This window comes from Zalophus californianus, chromosome 11, assembly GCF_009762305.2.
Source record: "Zalophus californianus isolate mZalCal1 chromosome 11, mZalCal1.pri.v2, whole genome shotgun sequence".
Taxonomy (NCBI): Eukaryota; Metazoa; Chordata; class Mammalia; order Carnivora; family Otariidae; genus Zalophus; species Zalophus californianus.
Genome location: NC_045605.1, coordinates 7950832 through 7967277, shown reverse-complemented (window position 1 = coordinate 7967277; position 16446 = coordinate 7950832).

Below are 16446 nucleotides of genomic sequence, written 5' to 3'. Positions count from 1 at the left end.
ACTCTCAGTACTTAGGAAATTCCTATGGAATTAGGAATTCCAATTTCCAATGGAAACAAGAAAAAAGACCAAATACATATTTCTTATTATAAATTACAATATCACTGCCACTTAGGGATCTGTAGGTTTTTCCAGAAGGCTGCACTTATCGCCACACACAATACCTCCCCACCCTGCGCACAGCAGGCTGGAAGTACACCCCCCACTCCTAGCAGCCTTCAAGCAATGAATAATGGGAATGAATGCATAAATACCTCCAGCTCCCTCAACCCTCAGGTGGGATCATTCTGAGGCATGTGTTTTATACTTTTCCTAGAGTTTTCCCATGAGAATAAGCTTCAGTCACCCCCTTTGGTAGCTGGCTTAATACACCGTTCTTCACTGCCTTCCCTTTCCTATACCACTTCCTCTTTCCCCTGTTGGTGTTTCATGGGATCGTCTCCATAATACAGCATTTGCACTTGAATCCTTGCCTTAGGAATTAGTTCTGGAAAAAAAAACCCACACAGAGAGTTGTCCTCTGTACAAAGTAATGGTTGAATGCCCAGACAAGCCAGTGGCTTTGCACAAAATTCAAATTCCACTTCTTGACCACATCTTGCTATCTTATTAACCTTGGTTATTGTTAATCCCTTATAAATATCTAGAAATATAGTAAGAAAATTTATATTTAAGTTCTTTAAGATACACAGCATCATTTAGTCTGCACAAACAGCCCCAAAAGATAGAGAAAACTGAGACTAGAAGAGAGGTGCAATGACTTGCCAAAAGTTATAGGGTCAGTGAGTAAGAGAACTGGACCTTAAGCCAAAGTCTTGTAAAAAAGATCCTTTTCTTGCTAACCCCAGACTGCAGGGTGAGACAACGTAGTTGAGAGCAGACCTCTCTCCATTCCTGGAGAAGGAACTCTAAGTATGTGTTCTCCTGTTAAGGTCAGGAGTACCATCTTTGTATATAAATATGAACTTTTCAAGTATAAACATGAACTTTTCAAATGTGTCCTTTTTATATGAGAGAATGGTCATCACTTAATACCTCTGCAAAGGACTTTAAATGGCAGTGTGTTCTGAGCAAAGACGCTAAGTGAACAGAGTAAGTATACTAATCTGATCTTAATTGTTCCATAACACTGTAGGCTATGAAGATCTAAAGTACCTTGATAGGTGAACTTGAAGGGCCTTAAGTCAGAGGCATTGAAGGATGTGGAAGGTGGATGAACTTGATGGCAATAGGATATCAGGAAGCACAGCACGGCTCCTGATTGCTCTGGGACTCTCCTGTCTTGCTAAGGAAAGCTTTAGTTTCTCTTCCATGGAGTGAAGCTCATATTATCAACCTCTACTGTGGATATTTCTTGTTATATGAAAAGATTTGAGAGACAAATGCGTGTTCTTCATTCTTAGACTATTAAGTACCTACTTCATTGCAATCATAATTGCCGTGAGCTTGGCTGAAAGGCATACAAGGACCTCAGTCACATGGGTCAATGAGAAAAGTGGGAAACTGACACAAGGACTGAGGCAACCAGTCCCTAAGCCTTGGACTTTGCTGTCTAAATGTCAGTGTTCAAAACTACAAGGTCCTCCAGAACCAAAGCAGTGGATGGACCCAGTGTCAGGGGAGTACAGGAAGAGGTCATATTATACTCAACCAGGTAGGAGCAAAACAGCTCTATCAATTCACAATTCCATTCAGAAGTTGGGTGACATGGAAAACAGAGTCCAGCCTGGCCATGAGTTCCAAATTTTGTCAAATTCCACCAGCCTTCAGGAAGGGGATGTAGCCTCAGTGGGAAAATGGACTGTTGAGTAGGAAACCAAAGCATATGCCTGAGTGTTCTGATGGGACCTGTGTAGGAGGACTTCAGGGAAGACTACAGCTAAATGGGCAAGTGCCCAGAGCTCCCTCAAGGCATGTCATTTGTGGGTCAGTATAGCACCATAAATTCTAGACTCTGAGACCTGGTTGAGATGGGATATAGGAAAGTGGGGTAGGAAGCCTCCTAATATACTCTTTACCTGGGCCTCAACTCTTTCAGGAACCTCCACAGCAATGAGCTTCTTCACTGATTACAGGGACTAAGAGAGGGGAAGCAAAGGGCTCTGTGAGGACAAGAGAGGGATGTGTGCTTGGCCCCTGCCCTCAAGGAGCTAACAATCCTGTTAGGGGACCAAGCCATGCACCATGAAAGAGTCATGAGCACTATCAAAGAACTTTATAAGTGAAGGACAAACTATAAAACCCAATGGCCAGTGATGGATTCATTAGTTTGGGCCACAGTAACAAAAGGTAGTTTTGAGGAGAAAATAGCCCATGAGACTGAGTAGCCTCAGAGCAGTAGCTACACAGTAAATGACAGCTACATTAAATTTCCTTATTTGCAAGGCTTATTGACATGTAGACCTTTGGAGGAGTAACTGATTTGGCTCACTAATGCTTCCTATAAATAGGAAGAGCCACAGTCGCTCCCACCCACAGTTTCCTAAGGATTCTGAGACAGGCACATATGGTATGCAGAGTGTTATACTCTACCATCTCCTCTCCTGAGACCTGAGAAGAACAGCAACAGGATGTGGGTTCTGAAGCTTTCTAGACTTGGCCTCAGACCACTATTTGGGGATGTTTTGTTGTTTGCCCAGGAAAAACTCACAAGACGCACTCTGGAACAGCTCTCTGAGGAGGGAAGTGGCAAGAATACCGTTGCCCTCACCTATGAGAAGACATGGTACTTGACCTCTCTGTGGAGACCCAGAGCCCATACACTTTGAGTTCCCCTAACCTTTCTCATATGAACACAACGCAAAGGAGCCTTTCCATTACCATCTGAGCCATTCCAAGACCTCAGAGAGAGCATAAGGAAACGGAAACTCTAGAGGAAAGTGGAAATGACAGAAGCTCTAAAGTTGCAGAGACCGGAAATCAAATTTCTGCTCAGCTGGGTGCCCTAAGGCCAATTACATAATGTCTCTATAAAATGAGAAAATTATTTACATCTCAAGTTAGTTAGGAGAATTGAGATAATTCAGGTAGACATTATTAAGCATCTCTTATGTTCCAGATATTTAATTAGATACTGAGGATACAAGGATGAATTCATTCATTCATTCATTCATTCATTCAGAAAATGTTTACTAAGTACCTACTATTAGCCTAATGAATAAAACAAAACTCCTGCTTATGTTCTTTTGAAGGATATAGGCAAAAAAACCACCCTTAAGTCCATAAATATGCACTATGTGTTTATAGCACAATTAATCCGTGCTATAAACAAAGACAGAGCAGGATAAGGGGGCAGAGACGGAGGGGGGAAGGGTAGGTCTGCTCTACATGGAGTGGCTCGGGAAGACCTCTCGGAGGAGAGGGCGTGTAAGTAGAAGCTGAATGAGGTGAAGGAGCAAACCAAGGAGCTATCTTGTGAAAGAGCATTCCAGCACAGAGAAGAGGAGATGTGAGCCTGATGGTGAGAACATGCTTGGCATGTTCAAGTAAAAGCTTGGCTGCCCCTGTGGTTGAAGCAAAGTGGGCAAGGGTGAGTGTGGCAGGGCCAGACTGGGTCTTGGAAATGCTGGGAAGAAGTTGAGTGTTGTAAGAAGCTGCCTGAGGATTTTGACCAGGGCAGTGACTAGATAGGGATTTAAATTGCCAAGGGATCACTGTGAAGTTGCAGGGAGAACAGGCTGGAAAAGGACAGATGAGAACAGAAGCAGGAAAAGCTGGACAGATTAGGAGAGGGGATAATGAGTAGGACTGGGAGGTACTGACAGACGTGCTGAGAAGTGATTGGGTCTGAGACAGATTTTGAAGATAAAGTCAGTAGAATTTACTGATGCGTTGGATGTGAGTATGAGAGGACTTCAGAAGTCAGGAAGGACTCCAAGGTTTTTGGTCTGAGCAACCGGATAAATATTTGCACAGTTCACTGTGACTGGTAAGGGCAAGGAAACTAACAGGTCTGTTTTGTACAGGTTAGGCTTAAGACACCAGACAGAGATGTACAGTAGGCATCTGGGTAGGAGCACATGGACTTGTGGGAAGAGATCAAAGCTGGTGATATAAATGTGGGAACCTTCAGGATACAGGTGACATTTAAAGCCATAACAGAATGAGATCATCCATGAGTCAATACACATGAAGAGAAGAAGTGCAAAAAACAAGCTCTATAGAACTCCACTGTTTAGAATTTAGGAGACGAGAAGGAAGAGACAAAGGTAAATAAGTCTCACCCTCAAGGAGCTCACCAGTATGTAAAGTAACTAGCACCATATCTGGGATGTACCAGATGATCAATGAGCATTGCTTTTTCTTTCTTCACCCTTGGTAGAGTCACTGGACTTTAAGGAGACGCAGGTGACCATGTGAATTAAAATGGCAGCAACATCTATGTCTCACCAGGCGTATCTGTGCATTGGGGGAAGGAAGCCTCTCTACCTTGTTAATTACCACACTCCTGGTCTTTTTTTTTTTTTAAGATTTCATTTATTTATTTGACAGAAAGAGACAAAGAGAGAGAGGGAACACAAGTAGGGGGAGTGGGAGAGGGAGAGGCAGGCTTCCCGCCAAGCAAGGAGCCCAACACGGGGACTCAGGACCCAGGGATCATGACCTGAGCCAAAGGCAGACCCCTAACGACTGAGCCACGCAGGCACCCCATACTCCTTGTCTTCTGACAACGCTGAGCACCCAGTAGTTGATAGCTGCAGACTCTACATGACTGTCCTTTTGGAGTATCTGTTCACTGAAGGGCAGAACAAGAGGAGGTAAAAGTGGGAAGTAGATTGAAGGTCAAAACGTATGTTGACCTGTTCATAGAAAATATTAGATTTTAATATATGCTTCTTCTTAATGAGCTACAGAAGTATGTAGATAAAAAGGGACATATTCTGTATCCTTCATGTGTTTGCTCCCTAAGGACCCACTGGTATTGGGAAACAAAAAGTCAAAGTGGAAGATAAAACAAGAGCATTAGTTTTGAAGCCACAGAGATTAGATCTGGCGAGCTTCTTAAGGTCTCAAAATCTCACTTTTGTTCTCTATGAAATTGGGCTAATAATAATAATACCTGCTTTGCAAAGCATTTATGAGGTTAAATGAGATAGTGTATATAAAAATACATCATGAAATGCAAAATGTCATATATATCTTTGTTGATAATTGCTCTAGCTATTATGCTTTTAAGGCATGATGCGGTGGTCTTAAAATATGTCCAAAAATTATTTAATACCCTTCCTTTAAAAGGTGGAATCTAATCCTCCACCCCTTGAATGCAAGCCAGACTTGGTGAGTCACTTCTAATAAATCAAATACAATGGAAGTCATGCTATGCAAATTCTGAGTCTAGACTACAAAAAGGAAGGGTTTTGCCTGTTGCCTCTCTCTTGGATTTCATGATCCAGGAGAAACCTGCCACCTTGTTACGAGGATACTCAAGCAGCCCTAAGGAGAGAACAAAGGCCTCACACCAACGGCCAGTACCAACTTCAACCTTGGAAGTGGGTACTCCAGCCCCAGTTGGTGTTCAGATGACTGTGAACCCAGCCAACACTTTGACTGCAACGTGGGAGACTATGAGCCAGACAGAATCAGCCAGACACAATCACCTCTGAGCTCTGATTGATGGAATTGTGAGAAATAATAAATGTATTTTGAGTCACTAGGTTTTGGGGTAATGTGATACACAGCAATAGATAACTAATGCACATGATCACATTAGCACAAAATCCTGTTAAAGAATGGAAGGTAAAATTCTTCACTGATGGTTTGAATGTACAGGTGGCTCAGGTGAAGGAAAGAGGAAAGAAAGCTAAATGAGGACAGAAGCAATGGGAACTATGGCCCCCGATCATTCATGGGGGGCTGCATCAGAGCCCTAACTTCACACACTTTAGTCTCTGCTGTCTTCATCCCTAAAGTAAAGAATATTTTCTGGGAAGGCTCTAGCTCTCTGATTTCTCATTCTCTGAAGGCTAATTTGACTCCTGGGGTTACGATGAGCTGTTTCCTGATCCGAACATCATGTGTACATTTGAACCTTTCTGCCTTGGAGGCCTCACTAGTGCTTACTTGTCCTGGGGCCAAACAGTCTCATAATCTCTTGATGTATTGGCCAAAGCCTACCTTCTCCAACCAGCTTACAGAAACTTGAAATTCCACAATTAAGAATTGATTCCTTGCTTTGTCTAATATTAAAATGTACATTCCAGCAAAATCCCCTGTATTAATTTTCTATTGCTACCATAAGAAATTACCACAAACTTAAAGGCTTAAAACCACACAACTCTATTATCTTACAGTTCTTGAGTTCCAAAGTCCAAAATTAGTCTCAGTGTGTTAAAATCAATGTGTCAGCCAAACTGTGTTCCTTCCGGAGGCTCTAGGGGAGAATCTGTCTTCTTGTCTTTTGCAGCTTCTGGAAGATCCCTGCAATCCTTGGCTCCTGGCTCCACATTACCCCAACTTTTGCTTCTGTCATCATATTTCCTTCTCTGATTCTGGACCCCCTCCTTCCCTCTTATGAGGACCCTTGTGATTATATTGGACACACGGATAACCCAGGGTAATATCCCCATCTCAAGATTCTTAACACCATATCTGTAAAGTCTCTTTTGCCCATGTAAGATAATATGTTCTGGGGATTAGGATGTAAACATCTTTGCTGGGGGGTGGGGGCTAGCGCACAATTCAGCCTACTCTACTTACAAACTTGGACTTTGAAGTTATTTCTCAGTCAATCTCAATTATGCAAGCTTTAGCAGAGAACTTTAAATTAGTCAAAAAAAAAATCCTTTAAGGCACCAAAATAAAGTCCACACAATTTATTCATAAGAGAATTCCCTCAGGCTTTTCTCAATTAAGTTTGATGAATAAAGATAAAGCATTTACTATATATAATATTACTAGTGCTCTAAGGAATATCAAGAACGCCAAAAATTAGTTCCTGCCTTTTAAAAGACTCACTATCTAAGAAGTATAAGACAAGTACATAAATAAGTGTAGTACGAAGCAAAATGTGATCAAGCTATCTCAACCATACAACTTTCAGCAGGAAGGAGACACAAGGAAGACCGCTATCAGATGAAAATGTTAAGAAAAATGTCAGGGGAAATGAGAGGAAGGAAACAAGCACAACTTTAACTATCCAAGCCCAGGTAACTAAGTAAAACGAAGGAGTTGCCATCAACATAATCATGGAAGTCAGAATGGCCATGAGGCGGTTGGGCGGGGGTGCCTCAGGAATGTAAGGAGTGCAGTGTGAGATTTACTCTACAATATCTAGGTCAGGATACCAGCAGATAATTGGAAATGAGATATGCACTCAGAGTCCAAAAGAGAAGTTCAAGCTGGAGATAGAAATGAGAAAGTCATTTCTATAGAGAAGTAGGTGAAATCACTAAAAGTATGATTTAAGGGCCAAAAAAAGAACTTCTAAAAGACAGGAAGATAGAGAGGAACAAGCAAAGGAAAGAAAATAGGCAGAGAACCAGGGAAATTAGCACAATGAATATCACAAAAGCTAAGGATGAGTTTCACAAGAGAAGAGGAGGTTGGCGCTATGATCAATTTTCAGTCACCAGTGTGAATGCAGAGTTGGAAGAAAAGCTCACCATCATAGAATATTTCCATTCAGAGGCAAGAGATGAAATAAATAACCTCAAGACCATATATAATAGCAAAGCACTGCAAAATAATTAAGAAGTTATGAGTTTTGACAGTTTATGAACTTTGCTTTAATATAATGCACTTAGTTGTAAATTTATATGCTTTAGTTTTTTATAATTATATATATATTTTAACAAGCTGAAAACAAATGATTGGCAATTGCAAGCCAGAAAGGGCCTGCTATAGCATATCAGTGATGGAACTTAACAATTCCCAAATCCATTCCTTCATTCATTCACATTGATTCCATCTCTGCACTTTGCTGGGCACTGAGCTGGTTATTGAGAAGAAAAATATAAATAAGAGACGGCCTTTCCACTGGAGAACCTCAGGTTAATGTGGGATACATACTTGCAAACAAATACTACAAATAAGTGTAAGAAGTGCTATGATAAAAGTATGTATAGGTCTGACATGAGCATAAAAGAGGGAATAATCAGTCCAGCTCCATTAAAAATAAAAAGCCATACTCTTTAGCATAAATTATAAAGACCTCTATGAGCTGGTCTCTCCTTATCTCAGCTCCCATAATGCTCTCCTTTGCATCTAGCTGAGAGTAAAACACGATGATTAGGGGTACTGGCTATGCAGTCAGGAGGATCTGCATTCAAATACACATTCTACTGCTTATCAGTAATCAGTGAGTAAGTAATCTTTCCACTGCAAAATGGGGCTAATAATACCTACCTCACAGGTTGTGAAGATTGATGGAGAGGATGTCTAGAAAACATTTAGCAAGTACTTGATACCTAGTTTGCAATAAATTGTAGCAGGTGTTTTGATTTTATCGGTCCCCCACTATGTTCAAATGAAAATGAACTGCTTGCAGTTTTCTGAGCACAACATGCTTGTCTGGGATCTATGCCTTTGCCTGGTGAATTCCTGCTCTCTATTCAAAATTTAATGCAAACATCTGGTCTCCTCTGCCAAGAGTTAGTCATTCTCTCCTCTGTGTCACCAGTACACCAAGTAAATACCTCACTATGGCACTAATCACAGGATAACTCTGAACAGGCTAGGAACCATGTGTTATTCCTCTGGGTCTCCCAATGCCTGACACAAAGTATACACAAGATAAATGCTTGATTAGTGAGCATAGTTAATAGGAAAAGATAACAATGTAAGTGAAGAAGGAAAGATTTAAGATTCTAGAGACTTCACCTTTTTTTAAATGCTCTCTCCATTTGATCAGTAATTCTAACTCTAGGAATTACTAAATAATCTTAATGAGAGAAAATGTGTAAATATAAAAGTTTTTTTGCAGTGTTACCTCCAATATCACAAACCATAATAGAGAAAAGAAGTTAAATATCTACTAGCAGAATCATGACTAACATTGAAAATATTTGGGGTGCTGGGGTGACAGTTAAACAGCTGACTTTTGGTTTCAGCTCAAGTAGTGATCTCAGGGTTGTGAGATCGAGTTCTGCATCGGGGTCTGCACTCAGCACAGAGTCTGCTTAAGATTTTCTCTCTCCCTCTGCCCCACCCCCCCACACACTCTCTCTCTCTCAAAAAATTAAATAAATCTTAAAAAATTGAAAATATTTATGATATAATGACTTGACAAAATATTCCACATCATTAAATATGATGGCTATAAAAAGTATACAATGACAAGAGAATATACCAATGATATAAACATACGTGTACAAAGAAGAATGCAAAATTAAAAGTATGATCTAAATGCACACAAATCCACGTGCAGTTGTGCATACACACCCAGAAAAAGGACTGGAGAGAAATAAACCGAACTGCCAAACAGAGCTTGTATCAGAGAAGAGGATCGTAGGTGGTTAGCAATTTATTTCCTTTATTGAGGAAAGGACTGTTTCAAAATTCATCTTCTACCTTTCTATAAATAATGTATTACTTTTACAAAGTTTTAAAATTATAATGTGCAGGGCACCTGGGTGGCTCAGTCAGTTGAGTGTCCGACTCCTGGTTTCGGCTCAGGTCATGATCTCAGGGTCTTGGGATCAAGCCCCAAGTCGGACTCTGTGCTCAGTGGGGAATCTGCATGAAGGTTCTCTCCCTCCCCCTCTGTCCCTCCCCCACCACCTCTCGCTCTCGCTCTCACTCTCACTCTCTCTCTCTCTCTAAAATAAATAAATATTTTTAAAAATTATAATGTGTTATGCAACGTGTTTTCCTGAACTTCTCTGGGAATATTTAGCAGCCTAAAGGCAGGATGGGAAGAACCTGATCACTGGACTTCCTCAGAAGTGAAGAGATGTGGGGATCCTAAGGAAAGCATCATAGGCTTGGCCCACAGTGAGATCCAGTCTGAGTAAGGAAGGATATAAAAACCAGAGTAGGGTTGTGGTCTCAGAAAATGTGGTGAGAGAAGAGAATTTTAAAGCTTTCTATCTGAGAAATAAAGTCATTCTGAAAGTGAGGCTAACATAAAAAGATGGATTGTTTGGTCTTACTTGAAGACACTATACTAATAGGCTAATCATCTGGTTTCCCAGCCCACAAGAGGTTAGAAGCAGTTAGGTAAAGGAGGAATAGTAAACCAAGTTGGATGGCTCAAACTGCTGGATACAGCTTCTCCAGCAATGAGAAATAGGAGCTATGTCTGCAGAGGGGGGAGGCACAAAGGCCCAGAAAGCACTGCAAACAAATGAGGACCTTAAGAAGGGGCAAATGATGTACACTCATGAATGAGCATGAAAGACATCATTGTATCACAGTGTGGTATGAATTACTACAGCAACTTGTACTTGAAACAGTGATTCCCACACTACAAACATGAGCTCAATGTCTTCCTTTAAAAATTGTCAAAATTGATGAGAAAATGTATTTGAAAGCCCTATGTAAGGTGTAAAATGCACAATTAGTCAATTATTTGTAATGCCCTCAGCATATGAAGACAGGGATACACATAATGCATTTTTAAATGCCTCTACCCGAGGCAATTCATTTTTTAAATTGGCACTTAAAACATATAATTTTCATTTATCCGGAAATTTTAGTTATGTACATATTCTATTTATGCCTCATTTCCTAATATTTCTGACTTAAAAAGTCATTATTGTCCCACCGAGATGATTTCTCATAACTTAGAACAAATGAGTTATTCAGATTCTTTCCAGAGCAAATTTGGGGGGGCGGGGTGTGGAGAGAACATAATAGCTCAGGGCATCTGGGGGCGGGGATGCACGGATGGGGAAAGGAGGAGGAGGAAAAGGCAGTGGGGCTGTCTGAAATAAACTTTCCTTACTCCCCACTTTTGCTAAGTGTTGGGTAGTGACTGGCTGCCAGGCTGCATGCCAAATTCCAAAGGACAAGTAAATAAACAGTTAATGCAAGTTATTCTGCAAATTTGCACATGCCCACCCACACAAGCACTAAATTAAACTTTCCCCAACTGAAGTCAAGCTGCAGGCAAATAAGAATTGATTAGGTATCCTTACTGTGACTCTGGCTATGGGGAACGTTTTGGTTGTCAAGCCAGCATATAGTTAATTTGACCTCTTTTGCTTAAGTCAGATCCCTTCCTGAATAGGCAACTTTACTTGTCCTTGAGGAGAAACTCAGACAGTGGTGTGGTCCGATTTATGCTTGTAGAAAAAACAAACCCAAATTCCCTGAAATGTCTTAACTTTGACCAGCTCAAACTGGATTTTATTGCTGTTTGATTTCCAGAGGGCCATGAGCCTGGCTGCCCAGGGGACTAGACAGTGCTCAGAATGAATATTGAAATACCGAGTCCTTATTTGCTCTGGGGGACTGCCAGAGCTGCCTGCTGCCTGGGTTTTAGGGGAGCCAAATAAAGGGTTCCTATTTTAAAGACCCAGAGTAAAAGAATTCTCTGTAATCCTTTCCAGAAAGAACAAAATGAAGCCACTGCAAACAGTGATGAATCAAAATAATATGTGTATGATGAGAAAGAGCATTTTTTTATTGTAGCCAAAAAGTTGGTGGTGAGACCTAGGACCAACCATTCTAAGTGGCTCCTTCACCTGCCCCGCCCAACACTTGTGTGCAGATGAAATTAGTGAAAAATTAATGCCAAGGGCAGATCTGAAAGGGGGCAGGGAGTACATTAGTGGTTCTACCAACAACCTCCAACTTCCTATCTGAGTAGCTTGAACAGAGAGGGCAAAGGGGGTGGCTGATCGTAGATGCGTAAAGCATATGCCTGTTTTAAAGCTCACAGCATCTTAGCTGGTGCCCTCTGAATGTCTAATTCATCATAGGCAGAGGCAGTTAGGCAACGGAGCAGTAGAATGGGCTAAGGCTTCCTCAGGCACTTTTCTGAAGACCCGCAGTTCCAAAGGTCATCCTGCTAACACGGGAAGTAATTTCACAGGCTGGTGGTGATTCTGCCTTGGGTAATAATAGACAAAGTTGAGACCAATCGTGAGATTTGGGATCCCCCACTATGTAGTGATAAAGGAGAGTAATTCTGTTAAATTCTGATTACTCTGGAGGAGAAATGCAAAGAAAACTAATTTTTCCCTTGGACATAAAGTGCTCATTTGAGGCAAATGGCCCTTACCTGAGGCAGGTCCCCAACTCCTATTAGAAGTAAATATCCTATTTTCCTTTCAGGGAGTAGCATTTTATTTAATTACAAAAACACACCATAAAACATTTAAAAAAAAAGTAAGGCTCCCTTACTCAACCCCCTGCTCTTGGACACTACAATGCACAGGGAAGTGGGCCCCTGTGTGGGTGGGACCAGAGTGGAATGCTGGATCGGAGTGCAGCATTCACCATGGGTAAAAGATGGGACCCCTGATTTGAGCGAAAGCCAACGCTGGAGTTTCCTGTAACCATGGTAACCAAATCAGAAGCACACATTAATGATAAGCAAAAACAACTGGCAGCCTGCCTAGGCATCACTTAGAAGCATTAGCTTCCCAAGGTGAGTGTTGCAAATAAAGAGCCTGCAGAATGATGGTTCTGGAACAGGCTCACATTTCTGCGGCACTCCTTTGTTCTCGCTGAGAAAAGCGCTTCTCCGGCTGCCGCAGTGCTGGGGGTCTCAACAGCGCTTGCAGATACAGAAGCAGAGCCCACTCCTGGACTGATGTCTGGGATTCTGTGCCTCTTTCTCCTGAAGTGTGTTCCAATTATGGATGTATAGTTCCCTCATATGGCCTTACTGATCCAGCTGTACAAGTCCACTGAGATGTTACGTTCCCACCGTAAGTAACATCAGGGTAAGCCTGACCCCTCTAAGGACAGGGCATTGGCTTCCCATGAAACACATCGGGTTTCAGGACCTACAACAGGAATTTACAGGCCCCTAATCAGATTAGGATCATCAGCGAAATGTGCTGAACAGAATACAAGTGTCAGCTCCTGAAGACATGGGTTCCAGTCTAAGTTTGCTCACTTACTTCCCGTGTAACTTTAGGCATCTTGTCTCAGGCTGTTACTTACTCCATCTCTCAAATGAGGATAATCAGTTTCCACGTTGATGACTTCACAGGATTAAATGAGATATTGTGTGTTGGGGCATTTGTCTTGCCCCATCAAAAATAACCACTTTCTTCTGTGCCCTCATAGTCCACTATTTTAATGTCTCTTATCAGACACCCCACAGCTAGCCCTTATTCATAGCTTTATGTAAGTCTATCTCATTAAATTGTGAGCTCTTTGAAGGCAAGAATACCTTAGATTAATGTCTTTGTATCTCCAATCCTAAACGTAGTTCATTCACATGGATTAGCATATACATGTAATTTGTATTATAAGGGCCTCAATAAGTAAACGTTGAACTGAATTTAACTGCCCTATTTGCCCATCAGCTACCACTTCCTACTGGGAGTATCTGGATTGAGCAAAGCTAGACAGCTTGGGCAAGCGGGAATCTGGAGTGGATTCTAATCAGAGTTTGGGATAGAGTTGAAGCAGTAAACCATAGGATTGGAGGAGTTGTGTCTGTCATGACCTTCTAGACAGGCTGAGGGTATATAGTCAAATTCCAAACATTTGAGCCATATTCCTGATGTCACTACTGCTCTTCTTACCTGGATGACCCCCAAGAAGATCCTGTCAATAATTCCATTTGCCCAAATTTGTTTCTCTACAAACAAATTTGTTTGTCTCTTTTTAAGAAAACTGTACTCCAATGGATAGGAGAAGAAAGATTAGAAATAACTTTGGAAGTGATAAGTGAATTTGTATCTTCTCCTTAACACTTATTTTTATATTACACATTTTTAATGAAGATATCCACTCTTTATTTCTCACAGGTGAATTCATGAGATAATATATTGAAAAGAGTATTTGCAAACTTCAAAAGACTATGCCAGTTAAGCTATTTTTATAAGAATAAAAATGTAGCCGGCTTCAGTTGCCTCTGTTCCATGTCTTTTAATTTAAGGAATCTGTAAACTTGGATTCATATCCTGGATCCAGCTCTTAAGTCCAGCTGTCATGAATGTCACAGCTGAGTCAGGGTGTTTGGTGGGACCATCCTCCCATCCCCAGGACCTCCTCTCCATAGCCGGGGCCACCCATCAGTTGGACCTTTGCCTGCCTCATACCAATTATGCTCTCGAGCATAGGACAAATCTAAGCCAAGTTCCTTCAGGTGTTTCTGGGGGTTACACATTTTGACTTTGCAATCATATGGTACTTCATTATCTTCTATGAGCATTGTTTTTGTAGCCAGCATTGCTCTGGGAAATACAGAGTGCCCTGGCTAAAAGTGAGTCCTGGAGTGTTTTCAGTACTAAAAGGGCAATTGATGCTTTCCAAACTGCAATACCAGACAAGAAATACAATTTTTCAAAACAAGGATCATAATAATAGTAAATACTTCTTTAAGACTATATATATGTGCCAGGTACCACTCTAAATTATTTCCAGCTATACGAATTTAGTTAATTCATACTACAACACTATGAGGTAGGTATTTTTTTATTAAATCCATTTGATATATGATGAGGCTGGGGCACAGAGAAATAAAGTCCTTGCCCAAGGTCATAGAGCTAGACAGTAATAGTGTTAGCATTTAATCCAAATAGTAAGGTCTCAGACTCTTAATTACTAGGCTCTTTATTCATAGAAAGGGAGCATGGAAAAACAAAAGACAAATTCCAAAATCTCATTATAGCAAGTAATTTCAACAATTTTCTCCTTCATCAAGACTCTTTCAAGATGCAGTTTTGTCACCTAAGTCTTTTCTCCTACTGTCTTTCTGGTAATGACCAGCAATCAAATAGACAAAAGGAAAAAAAATCCTTCCTCTTTCCCTCTTCTTTCCTTCCTTCCCAATTTTATTTACTGAATCCTAATATTTACTAGGAATTGACTTCAGAGTGGAAAATGAGCATAAATAATGTCTAAAAATAGATTACAACCTACAGCTGGCAACATGTAAGTAGTAGGTCCAAGTTTTAGAGTAGAAATATAAAGAAAATTGCCTTTTGCAGGAACACTGGGGAAGAACAGTTAATTCTGCCTGGGGTTCCAGAAAGATAGAAAGAGAAAGAAAGAAAAAAAAAGGATTTGGGAAAAGTCCAGAAGTAGATATTAACCCCAATAATTGAAAATTCTTTCAATTCAGTAGTTACTTATACAGAATCTACCATGAATCTAGCATTATATTAGGGGTCAAAAGAATATTAAAGACAATATGACTAGGTCTTTACTTCAAGACGTATACAACCTTACTGGGGGGTAAAAGTTATACCCATAAAATTATTAGAAGTCCATGATAAAGTGCCAAATGCATCACGCAGACAAGGAATGCAATAGAAGGCAAAAGAAGGGAGCTATAAAGTCAGCCACAAAGAATTTCATGAAGATAGGAACACATTATATGTATTTTGTGTCCTAGCCTCACCATGGCTAACCTATTTACCTACCTTTCTTTTCTCTTAGCTGGAATTTCTCCTTTTTTTTCATTTTGTTACATTTATTTTTATAAGTCAATTTAAATCTTTTTTTAAAATAAAAAGGTAATGAAAGGGAGGGAAGAAAAGAGGGAGGGAAGAAGGGCGAGTATCTCCATTAACCCTTGGGCCTTATTATGCTCTAAGCTACGCAGTCCAATAGCATATCATTATGTAGACACTACATAACACTCAGCTCTACCATTGATAGACATGTGACCTTGGACAAGTTGTTTCTTGAAAAAACCTTGAAAAGAAAAGTTTGAAACTATTTTCTATACTGAGATTTTGAAAGTTTTTGTGTATTTTGCTTTTCTATGTCCCCTATTTCATAAATCACGTACTGAGGCCTCAGGTTCCTCGTCTATAAAATGGAAATAATAAGAAAACTTTCTTCAATAGGTGTTTTGGGAGGATAAAATGAGTTAATTTAATTACATTAAAATGCTCAGGGAAGCCTCTACACATAATTACTATTCATTAGTCATTCAACAGCTATTTCCTGAACATTCACTATATTCCAAGAATGGATCTAAATCCTGGAAATATATAAACAATTTACAATCCCTGTGTTCAAATATTTCACAATCTAATGGGAAAAACACTAAACAAATCATTTTAATATAGCTTGGTATTTGCTAAATTAGCAGTATGCACAAGCATATCTTCATGGTATACTTCCCTAGCATAGCACATGAATGCATTCACTTTTTACTAGCCATATCAAACTACTGGCTAAAATTGAGCTTGTGGTCAACTAAAACTTCCAGATTTTGTCCTAGAAACTACCCCCTTTTCAAGTCTTCTCCTTCCTATAACATGCAATCAAATTTCTATGTGTTTTTTTTTTCTGTGTAACATTTCATCTGCTTTAAGTACATCCTTCCAACTTTTTAGGATGGCTTTAAATCTAAGTGTCCTTGTCCACCCT